Here is a 17,973-nt window from a genome sequence, read left to right on the forward strand (position 1 = left end):
CCGGCTGGGCGCCGATTGGCAGCGGACGAGTGACGTGCGCGCGCCGCGGACGCCAAGGGGGAGCGCGCGGCCGCGAGGTGTGGAGTCGCGGCAAGGGATGAGTAACGAGGCCCTCCGTGGAATCTCGGTTTTGAAGAGGGCGCGCGTTCACGTTGGGCCCTTCGCATCTGTACACGCTCGAGGCCCGCAGAAAGGATACTGTGTCCGATGAGATAAAGCATGTGACGGTGCTTTGTAACCGGAAAGTGCCTTTCAAAAGTGAGTTGCTCCTGGCGTCGGTTTTTACTTTGGCCTCTCGTCCCGGCCCCTTTCTTCCCGGAACCGGTCGGGTGCCTGGGACCTAGGATTGCAAGCTCACCACTAGCACCCTCCCCGCCACCCTGCGGTGCCTGACTCCGTTCCCTCACCCCAATAAGCCAGGTTTAAAGAAAAGGTTAACATACTCAAACGACGAACTGTTTAAAGCTAGCCATTAGGCAATTTTGTGTAACCCTGAGGGGTTTTTCTGCTCCTTAGATTTGTTGTTTTGTTTGTTTTTAAACATTTTACTTATTTATTTGACACACAGAGATCACAAGTAGGCAGAGCAGGCTCTCCGCTGAGCAGGGAGCCCGATGGGGGCTCGATCCCAGCACCCTGGGATCCTGACCTGAGCCGAAGGCAGAGGCCCAACCCACTGAGCCACCCAGGCGCCCCTGCTCCTTATATTTGACCCGCGGTAGTCCTGCTTTAGATACTTTAAGTTCCTTCTGCCGATCTTTTTTCAGTTAACTAAAACTAGGAAAGTGGTAAAAGAATATAAACCTTTCAAGTGACTTTTATGTTGTACGATTTCTGCTACAAGCTAAAGTATCTGTGAAGTTCTTTAATTTTAATTGCTTATTAATATATATTTTTTTAAATTGAAGAAAGCTACACTTCCTTGCAGCGCTTTTCTTGGCATGACTTTGTTTCCTATTTTTACTGAAGTGAAATATCCGAAGTAATGCACTTGCTGGTTGCATGTTGTATGTGTGGTGTGCTCTTATGCCTCCTTACCGTTCTGAATCCCACCTGACCAATAGTGGTATGTAATACCAACGAACTGCCCACGGTGCAATATTTCATTTTGTGTGACTTAATATAACAGCCAGTTGTAATAAATACGTTTTCTTCTTTATTTTTCCCTTGGTATTTTCATTGTAAAGTGAGAAAGAGAAGACATTTTTTTTTTTTTAAGATTTTATTTATTTATTTATTTGACAGAGAGAGAGAGAGAGCACAAGTAGACAGAGAGGCAGGCAGAGAGAGGGGGAAGCAGGCTCACTGCCGAGCAGAGAACCCGATGCGGGGCTCGATCCCAGGACCCTGAGATCATGACCTGAGCCGAAGGCAGAGGCTTAACCCACTGAGCCACCCAGGTGCCCCGAGAAGACATTTTTTTAAAGTAACTTTTTGTTTTCTGGAATCTTTAATATGTGGTGGTTTTTAGCTAAAAAATAAATAACCGTCAGTAAGAGAGTTAGTTGAAATCTAGATTAACCAATTTTCTATCACCCTGTTCAAAATACAATTACAGTGGACTTTCAATGAAAATGTTTAGATACAGGTTCATGAACCAGAGCAATATAGGTTATATACACATATAAATATATAATTCAGAGGAGATGCATTACACAAACTACATTAATGTATAAAAGGTGATAGTTTCCTAACCCCACCAATAAAATTCTTACTGTGTATTTTAGGGAATATTTTTTTAAATTCCTTTTTACTTTCAAATATAAATCTTGTTTCATTCATATCTTTTAATTTGCATTTCATTTCCACAACCCTGCCTTCTTGGCAGTATGTGAAACAGAGGGGCTGAAAATAATATCCTACAGAGATTATCTAACCACTTTCTAACCATGTCTAACCACTTTCTGACATGGTGTCCCACAAAATCTGGTTTTATTAGTATTTGTATCTTAGATTTAGATGCCATTTTTAAAAGCCATAAAGATATTTTATGGTTAGAAAAGAAGAGACAAAATAATATGTGAATAAAGCTAAAGGAATTATTATTTAGTGTTAAGAATTTGAATGAAGATCGGTAAATCCTCTGCCTACTTTGTGTCCTAGCTAGACCCAAGTCTCTAATTTCTTTACAAGTTTCCTTCTGTAAGCTCATCTAGTCCCATGAATTCAAATGTGATCAATATGTTGACATAGCCCAGATCTCTAATCCCAGCCCAGATTTCTCTTGTACAGCAATCCCAAATGCCTCCTGGATATCTCTGTGCATCTTTACTCATTTTGCTAATGCTTTGCTTATCTTTTTCATTGATTTATGTTTTCTGGAAAATAATACCTTGTTGGTTATATTGGTTACCTGTCTTCTTCCAGTTTAAGACTTTTCTCTGACCTTTGTGGTGTCTTTTCTTATACTGAAATTTAGTTTTAATGTAGTCAGATTTATCTTTTCCATTATATTTTGCGTTTTGGAGATCTTGTTTAAGAAATCCTTTCCTACTTCAAAATAACAAAGATTTTTATCTATCTTTTTACTAAAAGTTTAAAACTCTTATTCTTCATATTTACGTTTTTAATCAACTATTTTTGTGCATGAGGTAGATATCTAATTTTATTTTGTTTTATATATGTACAATTGTTCTAGAAGCATTTATTGAATAATTTAACTTTTATTTTATGTCACTCATCTCAGAACAGGTTTCCACACATATGTGGGTAGTTTTCCATCGGTCAATTTATATGACTTCTGTGACATTACCACACTATTATAATTGGTACAGATTTATAGTAAGTGTTAATACCTGGGAGGATATTAACAGCAGTTAATAATCCACATATTTTTTCAAAATTATCTTGGAAATGCCAGTTATAGATAACTCTATATAAATTTTAGAGTTTTGTTAAGATCTATTGAAAAAACGTAAGAGTTTTATTGAAAAATTGTTAGAACCTCAGTTTCTCCCCTAATATGCCTATATTCATGGTTGTTATGACTAGATAAAATTAATCATTTTCATGTGCTTAATGAATAGTTGCTGTCATTTGATTCATCAACATCATCATCAGTGAATGAGCCTTTACTCTGGCTTTGAGATCTTAAATTGAAAAATACTACCTTCTGACCACAACCTACTATAGCTCTTTATACATCTTCCACTCCCTTATTCCTACTAAACTTATTCTTTGACTTTATCAAGTTATTTAGTGTTGAAACTGTCTCTTTTTCTAGTCTGTCAGTCCATTCCTGGATTTATTTACTTTTTTCATTCCTTCAGATCTTCACTATTTTACATTACTTATTTATTAAGCTTTCTAATTGTTACTATCATGCTTATTTTAAGCTTTGATGACCCTGAATTTTAGTTAACAGATAAGCTCTTCTCACCAGCATCTCTAGATGTGGCTGTAATTCCTCCTATAATTAGCATCTGCCCTGCTCTCCAAGTCTTGTGCACCCTGTGTTCTAGAGCTCATCCTCCAAGACCGTGCTTCATCAGTTACCATCTCAAATTTTCATTTTTCTTTCCCTACTGGCCCCACAAACTGGTGATCTCCAGGCTTTTAGATTTCACCAATAAGGGGCGCCTGGGTGGCTCAGTGGGTTAAAGCCTCTGCTTTCAGCTCAGGTCATGATCCCGGGGTCCTGGGATCGAGCCCCACATCGGGCTCTCCGCTAAGCAGGGAGCCTGCTTCCCCCTCTCTCTCTGCCTGCCTCTCTGCCTACTTGTAATCTCTCTCTCTCTCTGTCAAATAAATAAATAAATAAATCTTAAAAAAAAAAAAAGATTTCACCAATAATTTTTTTAATTGAGATAATCAACATAGGTTTGCCAACTTTTTATTTTGTCAAGAAAAGATATTTAAAAGCAATATAACAAAAAACCACTACCACCTACTACTACTAGAAGGTAACATAACAGTAAGACCATAGACTTTGGAGCTAGACTGTTTAGAATTTTGGCTCTGCCAAAATAAATTATGTGACCTATAAAAATACAGATAATACCTACCTCTTAAGGCTGTATTGTATATACTAATTTAGTGGATTAATACATACAAAGCAACTAAACCCACTTGGCACATACACATGCACAGTTGCGTTATCTTCTCTCTTACATCACTGTTAGCACATCTTGTTTATTATAGCTACACTTGGTTTTTTACCATGGTTGCTGTACGTCTGTGTGGTCAGTGTGATGATAGTGCATGTGTCAGTGCTAATCACATGTGGCTGTTGGGGATCTTATTAAGATTGCTTAAAATGCTTCAAGGGGACCACATGCACATTTCTATAATATAAAGATAGCAAGTAGAGAGACAAAGAGTAGATTGTACAAGTTTATAGAGAAAAAACAGGTTTCATATGAGGCACACAAAGGTAAATGTGTTGGACTTCTCAGTAGCAACTCTGGAAACAAAAGGGTAATAGAGCAGTGCTTCAGAATTCTAAGGGAAAATTAATTCTAGTCTAGAATTCTATATAAACCAACCTACTTATCAGTTATGAGACTAGAATAAAGTTATGTTCAAACCTAAAAGGTCTCACACTCCATATATCCTCTCTCAAAAAGCTAATGGAGAATGTGTACCACCTAAATGGGGATTAAATCAGGAAAAAGCAGGGCATGTGTTTAAGGAAATATGAAATCCAAAATAAGAGAGGTAAGGGAATTACATTTGATGGATTGGAACAGTAAGATGAAATCAATGGAACACCTAACACAAGCATAGCTTTTTACCGTGCTTCACTTTATTGTGCTTCACAGATACTGTATTTTTTATAAACTGAAGGTTTGTGGCAGCCCTGCACAGAGCAAAGTCTGTCAGCACCATTTTTCCAGCAGCATTTGCTCACTTTATGTTTCTGTCACATTTTGGTAATTCTCACAATATTTCAAACTTCATTATTATTTGTCTTGGTGATCTGTGATCAGTGATTATGACTCGCTGGAAGCTCAGATGATGGTTAGCATTTTTAATAATAAAGGATTTTTAATTAAGGTATGTACATTGTTTGATGTAATGCTATTGCATGTTTAGTAGATTTTCGTACAGTGTAAACCTAACTTTTATATTCAATGGGAAACCAAAAAAATTATTTGACTCACTTTATTGAGATACTTGCCTTATTATGGTGGTTTGGAACTGAACCCACTATATTGCTTAGATTTGCCTGTATGTCTGAACAGATTATTTGCAGGCTTTCCCTCTTGGGTTGCAGTTTGGGGTTAAATGAATGATTTAGAAACTAAGCAAATTCTTAAAAAGATTTTTTCTTAAAATTATCAATTTATTTATTCAAACATTTTTAAAGGGATGAACAAAATTTATTAAAAAGAGTGTTTTGATTTTGGCATTTGGTGTCACATTATACTTCCCCTTTCTTCTTGAGGAACCACATTTTAACTGCTTTGCTTTACCCACAGTTCTAAGAGGAAATGCAACAAATTGGAAATAAAGGCAAAATTAGAGAAACAAAACTGGTGTTGGTAAATTAATAACATATGGTAAAACTTTTAAAACCATCTTCCATAGTACTTCCTAGTACTAAAAACAAGCAGAATTGCCTAATGGGAAATTCCTAGAAATTCCTAGAGACATGTGGTAGACTAGAGTGAGCTTTGAAAAAAACCTTTCTACTCTATAATTCTTTTTTTTTTTAAAGATTTTATTTATTATTTATTTGACAGACAGAGATCACAAGTAGGCAGAGAGAGAGGAGGAAACAGGCTCCCTGCTGAGCAGACAGCCCGATGTGGGGCTCTATCCCAGGACCCCAGGACCATGACCCGAGCCAGACAGAGGCTTTAACCCACTGAGCCACCCAGGTGCCCCTATAATTCTGTAAGTGTATAGAGTTCTTCCTCAATTTATGATGGATTTGTGCCACAACAAACCCATCGTAAATTGAAAATATTGTAATTTGCAAATGCATTTAATACACCTAACCTAATGAACATCATAGCTTAGTCTAGCTTACCTTAAACATGCTTAGCACATTTACATTAACCTATAGTTAGGCAGGATTATCTAACACAAAGCCTAGTTTATACCAAATATCTCACCTAATTTATTGGATACTGTATTGAAGATGAAAAACAGAGTAGTTGTATTGGTGCAGAATATCTGTACATGTATTGGTTGTTGCTGGTGATTTCGTGGCTGTCTGGGAGCTGTGGCTGCTGCCACTGCCCAGGATCACTAGAGCATATCGTTGTCCCTATCACTAGCCCAGATGAAAATCGTAATTCAAAATTTGAAGTACGGTTTCTGCTGAATACACCTTGTTTTTGCATTATTATAAAGTTGAAAAATTGTGAGTCAAACAATGTTAAGGGACTGTATTGACATGCCACTTTTGCAGTCATTGACGAGAAAAAGATTACAAATAAGTAAATATAAACATAGATATATGCATACATATATAATAAAAAGCTTAATTCTGTAGACTTCTGAAGTTTCTTTTTCTTTTTTGGAAGCCACCTTTTTTTCCCATAGAAATTCCATATATACTGTAATCTTCATATGTAATCATTAAAATAATAGAACAGATTCTTACCTCAGAAGTTTATGGAACTAGCCTACTCCAAGTGTGATCAATTGGGCAGTAAAGAAAACAGGAAACAAATGCTTTGTGATAATACTGTTGTGCATAGCATAAATTTGAGATAGCTGAATTTTGTATGGAATCGTGCTATTTACTTATTTATTTATTTTTAAGATTTTATTTATTTATTTGACAGACAAAGATCACAAGTAGGCAGAGAGGCAGGCAGAGAGAGAGAGGGAAGCAGGCTCCTTGCTGAGCAGAGAGCCCAATGTGGGGCTCCATCCCAGGACCCTGGGATCATGACCTGAGCCGAAGGCAGAGGCTTTAACCCACTGAGCCACCCAGGTGCCCCTGGAATCGTGCTATTTAGATTAAAAGCACCCATTAATATCTTGTTGATGATCGATTTGTTAAGGACATACCTAGGTAAAAAAAACCTATAAATAAATGGTTTAAGAATATAAGCAACACCAAGTGTAGTAGATTAATGATTTCCTGATTCCTCCATGTCCTGTTAACTTACAAAATATTCAACATGTCAGTTATGACTATTTACATCTTTGCAGCTATACTTCCTTTTTGTTCTCATAATTCTTAAGCATACTGGGGTTTTTTTAGTGGGTGTGGAGGGAATGCCTGGGTGGCTCAATCGGTTAAGCATCTGCCTTTGGCTCAGGTCATGAATCCAGGGTCCTGGGAACAAGCCCCATATAGAGCTCCCTGCTCAGCGGAGACCCTTCTTCTCCCTCTCCCTCTGCTCCTTCCTCCTCCCACGCCTGTGCCCTGTGTTCTCTCTCTCTCTCTTTTTTAAAATCTTTAAAAAGAAAAACATTTTTTGTGTGTGTGCTACCCTTGATTAACGTGATATTTTTAACAGATTACTTCTTTAAATCACAAATTTTAAGTTTCACTTAAGGCTTCTGGGGCACTTGGGTGGCTCAGTCAGTTAAGCATCTAACTCTTGATCTCAGCTCAGGATTTGATCTGAGGGTCATGAATTCAGGCCCCAGGTTGGGCTCTATGAAGCCTACTAAATGAAGCCTACTAAAACAAAAGAACACAGATTCCACTTAAGATTTCCAAGGTGCAGTATTAGCTAATCTTTTCAAACTAATTTAATTTGCTATTTCAGAACTAATCGATTTATGTTTGGACCATAGCTACAACCTGCCTAATATTTGACCTATAGCCTCCAACTCTAAAATATCCTATACAGAGCTTTACAAAAATAGTTTACAAAATAGTTTTTCTAAATGAAATTTTTTTAATAGTTTTTTTTTTTTTTTGGAGCAATTCTATGTTTACAAAAAAAATTGGGCAGAAAATAGAGAGGTTCCTACATCACACATACACATTCTCCTATTACTAATATCTTGTATTGGTGTGTATTAGTGGTATATTTGTTACCTTTGATAAGCCAATATTGATATATTAGTATTAACTAAAGTCCATAGTTTACAGTAGGGTTCACTCTCTTTTGTACAGTTCTGTAGGTTTTGATAAATGCATAATATTATGGACCCAGCATTACAGGATCATACAGAATAGTTTCACTCACCTAAAAATGCCCTATGTTCCTCCATTGTTCATCCCCACTCTCCACCAACCCCTGGCAACCAACAATCTCTTTTTTTTTAACCACTGATCTTTTTATTATCTCTATAATTCTGCCTCCTAAAATAAATTCTTACCATAATTTAAAACCTCAATCTCTGGAGTAGATCCAAATGTGGGAAAAGAAAAAGCAGGCTGCAGAAAACATGTATTCTATTTATAAATTTTTTAAACCATGCATATGGTTTGATTATACATAGAAAATTTCTGGAAGGATACATAGAAAAATAACTATTTCTATGTAAAGGATAATGGGGGGTTTTGATGAGGTCTTTTACTTTCTGTTTTACTTCTGTTTTGATTGTCATACCATGTACAAATATTATTTTGTAATTGAAAATATTTTAAATGATACGTTTTTCAAACGTGAAAGCCCTAGGTACCACAAGGGGAAAAATCTAGAGAGTGTAGCTACATAAAGATATTCTGTACCTCAAAAGCATCATAAAATCTGATCATCCCTCCTATTTATCCATCAATGATATACTTTTTAAAAAATTTTATTTCAGGGGTGCCCGGGTGGCTCAGTGGGTTAAAGCCTCTGCCTTCGGCTTAGGTCGTGATTCCAGGGTCCTGGGATCGAGCCCCGAATCCGGGCTCTCTGCTCAGCAGGGAGCCTGCTTCCTCCTCTCTCTGCCTGCCTCTCTGCCTACTTGTAATCTCTGTCAAATAAATAAATAAAATATTTTAAAAAAATTTTTATTGCATTTTAATTTATCTATGTTGTTCTTTAAACTCATATTTCCATACCTAAGAGTCTCCCATGGCTTTTTAATGATTTCTTGTTCCTTCTTTATATATTACCAACCTCCCACTCAGCATCCTATTGATTCCTATTTTAGGCTTAGTTGTTTTTTTTGTTTTTTTTTTTTTGTTTTTTTTAAAGATTTTATTTATTTGACAGAGATCACAAGTAGGCAGAGAGGCAGGCAGGCAGAGAGGGGAAAACAGGCTCCCTGCTGAGCAGAGAGCCTGATTCAGGTAATGATCCCAGGATCCTGGGATCATGACCTGAGCTGAAGGCAGAGGCTTTAAACCACTGAGCCACCCAGGAGCCCCTAGGCTGTTTCTTTTTAAAATGGTGACCCTTTTCAGCATTCCCAATCGGCTTTATCCTACTTTATTTTATAGCAAATACTACTTTCTAAAATGTTTTATTCCTTAGATAGTAAGTGTTTGATGTTTTTGTCTCTGTCCCTCATGCCATTTCCTACCACTAGAAAATAAAACACACAAGAATAAAGGTTTTTGTCTATCTTATTCACTGATGAATCCTCAGTGCCTGACACTAGCAGGCGCTCAGTAAAAATTTGTTGAATGATTAATTGAATTGTTCTTTAATTCTTAAACTTAAAACATGTTTTAAAATACCTATATGCCTAAAGTTCTGCTTCAGTTGGTATATGTTATGTAATTTGTTGTGTGACATAATCATCATACTCCTCAGGTGTCTAGCTATTTGGTTCACTAGCTTATATTCTCTACTACCTTTTTTTTTTTTAAAGATTTCATTTACTTGAGAGCACATCCTAGAGAGAGCATGAGCAGGGCTGGGGGTGAAGGTAGGTGGAAGAGCAGAGGGAGAGAAAGAAACAGGGAGCCTGATGTGGGACTCCATCCCAGGGCCCTGAGATCATGACCTGAGCCAAAGGCAGACTCTTAACTGAGCTACCCGGGTGCCCCTCTGCTACGGTTTCTGATAATGGATATGGAGGAAGAGAAAAAGAGCAGACCCTAGTTTTTATCCCTTCCTACAAGTTTAAAGACTGGAGATCAGAGAGCTCCATGTACCACAGAGGAGCTATAGTGCTTTATTTCTGTTGCTACTGTTGACTAGTTCTCTAGTGAGGATTTACCTTAAAACTCAAAGGCTAGGGGTGCCTGGGTGGCTCAGTTGGTTGGGCAACTGCCTTCGGCTCAGGTCACGATCCCAGGGTCCTGAGATCCAGCCCTGGTTCTCCCTCTGCCTGCCTGTGCTCTCTCGCTCTCTCTATGTCAAATAAATAAAATATTAAAAAAACAAAACAAAACAGGGGCACCTGGGTGGCTCAGTCATTAAGCGTCTGCCTTTGGCTCAGTTCGTGATCCCGGGTTTCTGGAATCAAGCCCTGAGTCGGACTCCATGCTCGGCGGGAAGCCTGCTTCTCCCTCTCCCACTCCCCTTGCTTATGTTCACCCTCTCTTTGTCTCTGTCAAATAAACAAAATCTTTAAAAAAATTAAAAAAGGGGCACCTGGGTGGCTCAGTGGGTTAAAGCCTCTGCCTTGGGCTTGGGTCATGATCCCAGGGTCCTAGCATACCATGAGGAGGGAGTACAAAGTTTCCTTAGACATTCTCTTTTCACCAAGTCATTAAACGCTTTGGTGATAGGAGCATCAGCATTCCCAAAGAGCTCTGAAGGGGCTGTCCTCTCAAAATGATGGTGATGAATGCTGTGGTAGGATTGTTTCCTAATCTCAAAGAAAATAATGCCATCCCAAAGTGGCAAAGCCCACATGATGGCATATAACCACCAGAGACACGGTGGGCACGATTACCATAATAAATCAAAAAAGAAAAGTTAGTCAGATTGTTTTGACAATCTGATTGTCAGATTGTCAGGGGGATAATGACCAAATGATAACAAAGTCCTTAGAAATGAAATGGCTTAAGTAGTCCATAAGGTGCTGCTTGACATATATAGGTGGGAAAATTCTGAACAAACTTGTGTTGTCATAGTGAAATTTGAAGACTCCCATCCAATTCACAGACCTGGAACTCCTTGATGATGGAAGGAGACTGGGTCCCTGTGAAGAAGTACCCAGCAGTGCAGCCACAGTTGTATAACCATGAACCTTCCCCTAATCCAGTGGTTTCCAGACTTGTCTGTACTTTAGAACACCTGAGAATTCTAAAGAACATACTCCAAACCAATTAAATCATAATTTCAGGGAGTGAGATCCAGGCACTGATACTTTTTAAAGCTCCCCTGGTAAATCCTGTGAGAACTTAGGGGATCACTGCCCTAATCCTTCTCTAGTGGCCACTTATTGAAAAAAGGAAAATACCAGACCTCCTGAGGCTTATTAGATACTGCCTCTTAATATCTGTTGATACCTAGAGACCCCAAACACCATCCTGGACAACTGGTTGAAATAGAAAGTCAAGTGATGGATATAGTCTTGGCCTGAGTCTGGGTAACAGTGAGTCCAGGAAGACCCATATTGTGGCTATTTCTCCAGTCCTAGAAGTGTAGTAAGAGTAAATACATTTTAATAACCAAAGCAGTCTTCATTTTGTTTTCCTGACCAATGGAGTGACTGCTGTTACAGTAGGAAGGGCTATGTAGATGCTCATAACTGCTTGCTACCACTCTCACACTAAGACTGTATACAGAAAGTACCACATCCTGGGGAACTCATGCTGGAATAGTGATTCATACCACATTCCCACTTAAATTCCTTTTGTGGTCACCAGATGAGTCATAGGGAATGACAGTGTAAAAACCAGACGGGTAGTAAAGAATGACTGGATTACTGCAGAGTTTGGTCAGGCGGAGATGGCAGTTGTAGTTGCTGTTCTCGGTGTGGGATCTTCACTGGAGGAAATTAATACAGAGTTTGACATGATATATAGATTTTGGTCTGGAAGTGCCCCTTCCACTCCATTCCAGTTAGTAAGGGAAGTCAGAAATAGATCACATTTAACTGCCAGGGACAGTAGTGAGCCCTTACTGTCTTGTCTCAGGGCTGTGTCAGCTTTCTGTTCTGTGGTGTGAAGGGACGTTGATCATCTTGCTATATCATAGAATGTTTACAGTAGTCTATTATAAAAATGAATGTTAAATGAACCCAATAAGCAGGAAGTAGTAATAAGCACTCCACATGTTTTGGTAAGACCTATGCATGCAAGAAGGTCCAAGAAAAACCCTGTAAAACTTCAAGGACCTGTCACAAATTTCTAGGGGTCCAATGTCCTGAGACATGTTAGGTTATCCATTCAAGTAAGTGACCGTGTGTTGTGTTTTTCATCACAGCAATAAAGAAAAAGGCAAAACATGGCAGACCTTCTTGGGTTGTGAAGACAACAAAATAGAACATTTGGGTGGCCTCCTCTAACCTATTTTCTGGGTAACTAGTTTTCAGTGGAGCCCAGGGCAAACTGTCTTGCCAGTTAGACCTTGTGATTGGGCAGATCCAGTGGTATTGGAAATTCATGTGGTAGAAATGTTATATGAAGCTTCTGATAAGTGCCAATAGGAGAATTACAACACAGATTCCTTGGTTTTTGAGTAAAGATCTATCTTCCTCAACCAGTGTTTTGTTTTGTTTTGTTTTGTTTTGTTTTGTTGAAAAGTAGCTCCTGATTTGCTGCTGGTACCTGGTAGAGATGGAACACTTGACCATGCGACATCAAGTGACTGTGTGAATAATCAAACCAACCATTATGACCTGGTGTTATCTGATTCACCAGACCATACAACTGGATGAGCACAACAGCAGTCCACGCCCTACAAGACTGGGAACACCGTCACAACTAAACTGAACAAGCAGGTGACTCAGACTATGAGTAGTACCTGCCCCTATTCCTTTAGCACTTCTCCCCCAATCCATATAAACTGGCTTCAAAAGAGTTCCTCTAACCAATTAATGGAAGAGAGAAACATTTGTTTGTGTTTTTTTTTTAAAGATTTTTATTTATTTATTCATCAGAGAAGGAGAGGGAGAGAGGCAGAGGGAGAAGCAGGCTCCCCACGGAGTAGAGAGCCCAGTGCAGGGCTCAATCCCCGGACCCTGGGATCATGACCTGAACTGAAGGCAGCCATTTAACCCACTGAGCCACCCAGGCACCCCTTGGTCTTATTAATTCAAAAAAGGGCCTGCAGTGAGCTTGCAATACCTGGGTGTGTGTGGTCACTATACAACATCACTCATTAGTAGCCCTGAAACACAACAGTAAAAAGAAATCCTTTCATTGAGAAGAACTTTAGGAGACAATGGCCTGAGGTAAGGGTATACACTGGTTCGTTTTTAATGGCTTATGAGTTGAAGAGCTGGACAAGAGCTTAGAACAAACTGGAAAACTGATTCAGTTTATGGGGCTAGCCAAGAGACAATAACCTGCAAATTAAGGATGCTGACCAATGGAATGAAGTATATGCTTAACCCCAATAATCAATATATAGTGCTGTCTTAACAAGAAAGTACACATAGTGGAGACGAGAGTGGCTCCTCTATTTTATACATGTCTAATTAAAAAAAAAAAAACTGGCATTATGTTTTCTACACGAAATTACAGATCCACAAAACTAAGTGAACCACAAGTAGGAAAATTACAATGAAAATCACACCAATGCATGTTATAGTCAAACTAATAAAACTAAGAAAAAGAAAAACATCTTAAAAGCATTCAGTACAAGTACACATTACACACAAGAAGGCTATTATTGCATTTATTTTAAAGTTTTTTAATTGAAGCATAACGCATGAATAGAAAAGTGCACAAATATAATTATTTAGCATGACTTCCACAAAGTGAAGATAACTATGTAATCAGCACCCACTTCATTAGCTTCAACACTGATTACCCCATATTTAATATACCACATTTAATGAATCTACCACATTTATCCATTCTGCTGTTGACAGCCAAGGGAGGTATTTCAATTTGGAGCTATTATAAGGACTGCTACTATGAACATTCTTGTGTACATCTTCTGGTGTACACATGTATGCATTTTTGTTGGGTTTTCTATTATACCTAATAACCCACTTGAAGAATTTTTGGTCCCTGAAACTTTGGACTTAGTGGTTTTGGAGGTCTTAATACTGAAGAGAGGAAGGTTTCCTAGGAAGTCTTCCTAGGAAAGTGGTTTCAGTGAATTATAAGTGGACACTGCTCAGTGGCAGGTATGGGATTTTCTGTCACAAACCAACAAAGGGATCACTCTTCTGGCAAGGTGAGGGATCCCTTTTATCTTTTTTTTTTTTAAGATTTATTTATTAGAGCAGGAGTAGAGGGAAAGGGAGAGAGGGAAGCCTAAGCAAACTCCACACTTAGCATGGAGCCCAAATTGAGAGTGATCCCACAATCCTGAGATCACAAACTGAGCCAAAACCAAGAGTCGGATGCTTAACTGACTGCATCAACCAGGTGCCATGGGATCCCTTTTATTTATTTTTTTTTAAGATTTTATTTATTTATTTGACAGATCACAAGTAGGCAGAGAGAAGGGGGAAAGCAGGCTCCCCACTGACCAGAGAGCCCAGCGCGGGGCTCAATCCCAGGTCCCTGAGATCATGACCCGAGCCGAAGGCAGAGGCTTAACCCACTGAGCCACCCAGGCGCCCCATGGAATCCCTTTTAATGAGGAAATTGCATTGCTGCTATATGATGGAATAAATATGACTATATATGGAATGTAAGAGTATTCTCTGAAATGCTTACTTGTATTCTCTTAGCCAATAGTCCAATAAAAAACTAGGGTAGCCCAAAAAGGACCTCCACTAGGACTCGTAAGAATGAATGTTGGAGCACCCGACCTTGTAAAGAATCCTGTTCAGGGTGCATCTGGGTGGCTCAGTCTGTTAAGCGTCTGACTCATCGTTTCAGCTCAGGTCACAATATCAGGGTTGTGAGATTGAGTCCTGCCTCAGGCTCTATGCTCAGCATGGAGTTGGCTTAGGATACTCTTACCTCCTTCTCCCTCTACTCCTCTCCCTACTCTCAATCTCTCTCTCTCTCTTTGCTCCTCTTCCCTTTTTTTTTCTCTCTCTCAAATAAATAAAATTAAAAAAAAATCGAATTCCATTCAGGTGAGGTACAAGCAAAAAGTGAGAGAAACCAAGAATGAATGGTGAAAGAGAACAACTATGTTTATGAATCTACGCCTCATAACCAGCTTAAAAAGCAAGTTTTATAAGACTATTTTGGAACTTGTTTTCTCCTGTACTATATATGAAGATTTCTGGAGTGGCTAATGTTTATGGTTTCAGGACTGAATGACACCACCCCATGATGATTTTGTAGCTGATGGGAGGAAATTGCATAGTGGAAAAGAGTGAGGTAAGCATATTTATTCCCTCTGGCTCCCTCCAGTAGAGGCTACCTGGAACTGGATGTATACCTTGACCTTAGGTCATTGCCTCTCTCAAAGTGAACTCTTCACAATTCTCTCTTTCCTGGTTCTGATTAATTTTTTCCTCTTCTGTCTCTTAGAGCCCCCCTTGTAATTCTGTTATATCCTACACACACACATTTGTAATTAGTCGCTTTGTAGGTAAATCTTTAAATTATCCTAAGTGTATCATTTGTTTCCTGTTAGGATTCTTGGACACAGGAACAGTTTTTTTGTTTTGTTTTCAGTGCCCAGCATGGGGCTTGAACTCCTGACCCTGAGATCAAAGTCCCGTGCTCTACCAACTAAGTCAGCCAGGCATCCGTGAACTTCTTATCTCTTATATTGCTTCTTGCTTGAAATCTACTTGGATTTAGCATAATCACACCATCTTTGTTAATTTTTTTATGATATATCTTTTTACTTTAAGTTTTTCTACATTCTATTACTTAAGATTTGTCTCTTGAAACAGATTAAAGGTGTACCTTTATAAATCCAAGACAGTCTTTGTCTTTGCATTGGGATAATCAGTTTCCATTTAATGTAATTACTGATATATTGGCTTTAAAGCTGCCATCCTGATGTTTTTATCTCACCTGTTCTTCATTCCTTTTTTCTCTACTTTCTTGGGGATTGTTCAAGTTTTTTTTTTTTTAATTGTTTTCTTTTGATTAGCTTTTTGGTTTTATGTTCTTTTAATATTCTTAATTCCTCTAGAAATTAGGATGTACATCCTTGACTTTTAAAAGCCTAAGATATATTAGTACTTTATCCACTTCCTGGACAATGGGACCAGCTTGGACCACTTTAAGTTTGTTTACCTTCTCTTCTCAATTACTGTATTGTTGAGTTTTTAAATCTGTAAGTTTTTAACATCACAAAATATTAGCATTGTTTTGTAAAGTTACTATTTATTGAGATTTACCTATATATTTTTCCTTTTCATTGCTCTTCATCTCTTCCATAATCTGAGAGCATCCATCTGAGATCATTTCTCTCTGCCCAAGGTCCACTCTTTCTTGTAAGGCGAAATGCTGGTACAAATTGTTTCTGTTTGTTTGAAAATGTCTTTATTTTGCCTCAATATTTGAAAGTTATATTGTTTGAACATAAATTCTGAGTTGATGATATTTTCCTTTGGTACTCTAAAGATAGCATCATTTTGGTTGCAGCCATTGGCCTTACTGTCATTCATCTGATAAAGTAATTTATTTTTTTCCTTTGGATGCTTAAAATTTCTCTCTTTGGTTTTCAGCAGTTTTACTATGATGTGCTTAGGTGTGTTTTTCTTTGCCTTTTTCTTGCTTAATGTTTATAATGCTTCTTGAATCCAAGGCATGATGCCTTTTACTTAGTTTAGACATCTCTTCAGGTATGGCTTTGTTATATAGTCTCTCATTCCTCTCCTTATGGGCCTTAATTATAACTATATTAAAAATTTTTTTAAAATTTTGTACTGGAAGTCTCTTCCACTGTTTAAAAATTTTTTGCCATTATTTTCATCCTTTGTCTCTAAATCTGAATATTTTCTTCTGAATTCTGTCCAGTTCCCTAATTTTGTCTTCAGCACTTATTGGCTATTAAGTCCATCCACTGGGTTTTTAATTTGTTACAGTCTTTCAACAATAGAATTTCTATTTGTTTGTGTGTTCATTCTCTGTACATATTCTTATTCTTATATTTTAAGTTCCTGAGCATTTTAAACAGCATTTCAAAGTCTTTGTTTCATAATCCCTGTGGGTTTTGTTTCTATGATCTGTTGCTTCTCTGGTTTTGTCATACCTTCTCACATACCTGATTATTTTGTGTGTGTGCTAGGTATTATATATAAAATATTGCAGAAGTATTTTGAAGCTCTGGATAGCATTGCTTTCCTCTAGAGAGGATTTATTTTACTTCCATTAGGCAACTCAACTGGAGCTGTTAGCAGACTTCAGATCACTATAGTCCAGTTAGGGCCAGAGATGATTCAGTCCCTGCCATTTCTGACCTATTTTCAGTTCACTTTGACTGCTAGGGTACATCCCTTCAGGATCTCAACTGAAAGGCTGGGTGAGGTGTTTATCTTTTCTTTGGTGAGCCCTAAACTCCAGTTTTTCAACCTCCCTGACCCCTTTCCTAGGCCTGTGAGCTTACAAAAATCTGTTTACTTTCTCAGTTGCTTTTGGAAGAGACCGATGCCTCAGCAGAATGGGGGGACCCCAGATATTCAAGCATCTCTCCAACATATCTCCCTCTCCTAGATCTTGGCCCTGCAATCTTCACCAATTTGACAGCTTTTCAGTGCCTTTAAAGAAATACAGTTTTCTTTTTCTTGGTCCACTTTTCTAGTTGTTGTCAGCTAAAGCATGATCAAAACCCACCTAGTTCTTCATTACCAGAAGTGTAACTGCAGAGTACTTTTTTTTTTAATATATTTTTTAAGTAATCTCTATACCAAATATGGGGCTTGAACTCACAACCCCAAGACCAAGAGTTATATGCTCCACCAACTGAGCCAGCCATGCACCCCGAAGACTCATTTTTAATGTCAAAAATTTTTATTCGGGGCGCCTGGGTGGCTCAGTGGGTTAAAGCCTCTGCCTTCGGCTCGGGTCGTGATCCCAGAGTCCTGGGATCGAACCCCACATCGGGCTCTCTGCTTGGCGGCGAGCCTGCTTCCTCCTCTCTCTCTCTCTCTCTCTGCCTACTTGTGATCTCTGTCAAATAAATAAATAGG

General features: G+C 38.4%; 1 long non-coding RNA gene across 2 annotated transcripts; it reads left to right on the forward strand.

Moving 5' to 3' along the window:
• Nucleotides 1-68: 68 nt before the first annotated feature.
• LOC116869496 lies at nt 69-17,714 on the forward strand. Of its 2 annotated transcripts, none has more exons than XR_004383049.1 (4): nt 69-258; nt 12,497-12,690; nt 15,133-15,202; nt 17,377-17,714. It is a non-coding gene; the product is annotated as an uncharacterized LOC116869496 (long non-coding RNA). The 2 variants fall into 2 exon arrangements; XR_004383048.1 differs by having other exon boundaries at nt 17,413-17,714.
• Nucleotides 17,715-17,973: the final 259 nt, after the last annotated feature.

The sequence above is a fragment of the Lontra canadensis genome, unplaced genomic scaffold (genome assembly GCF_010015895.1).
Source record: "Lontra canadensis isolate GAN:19392208 unplaced genomic scaffold, GSC_riverotter_1.0 scaffold1, whole genome shotgun sequence".
Lineage (NCBI taxonomy): Eukaryota > Metazoa > Chordata > Mammalia > Carnivora > Mustelidae > Lontra > Lontra canadensis.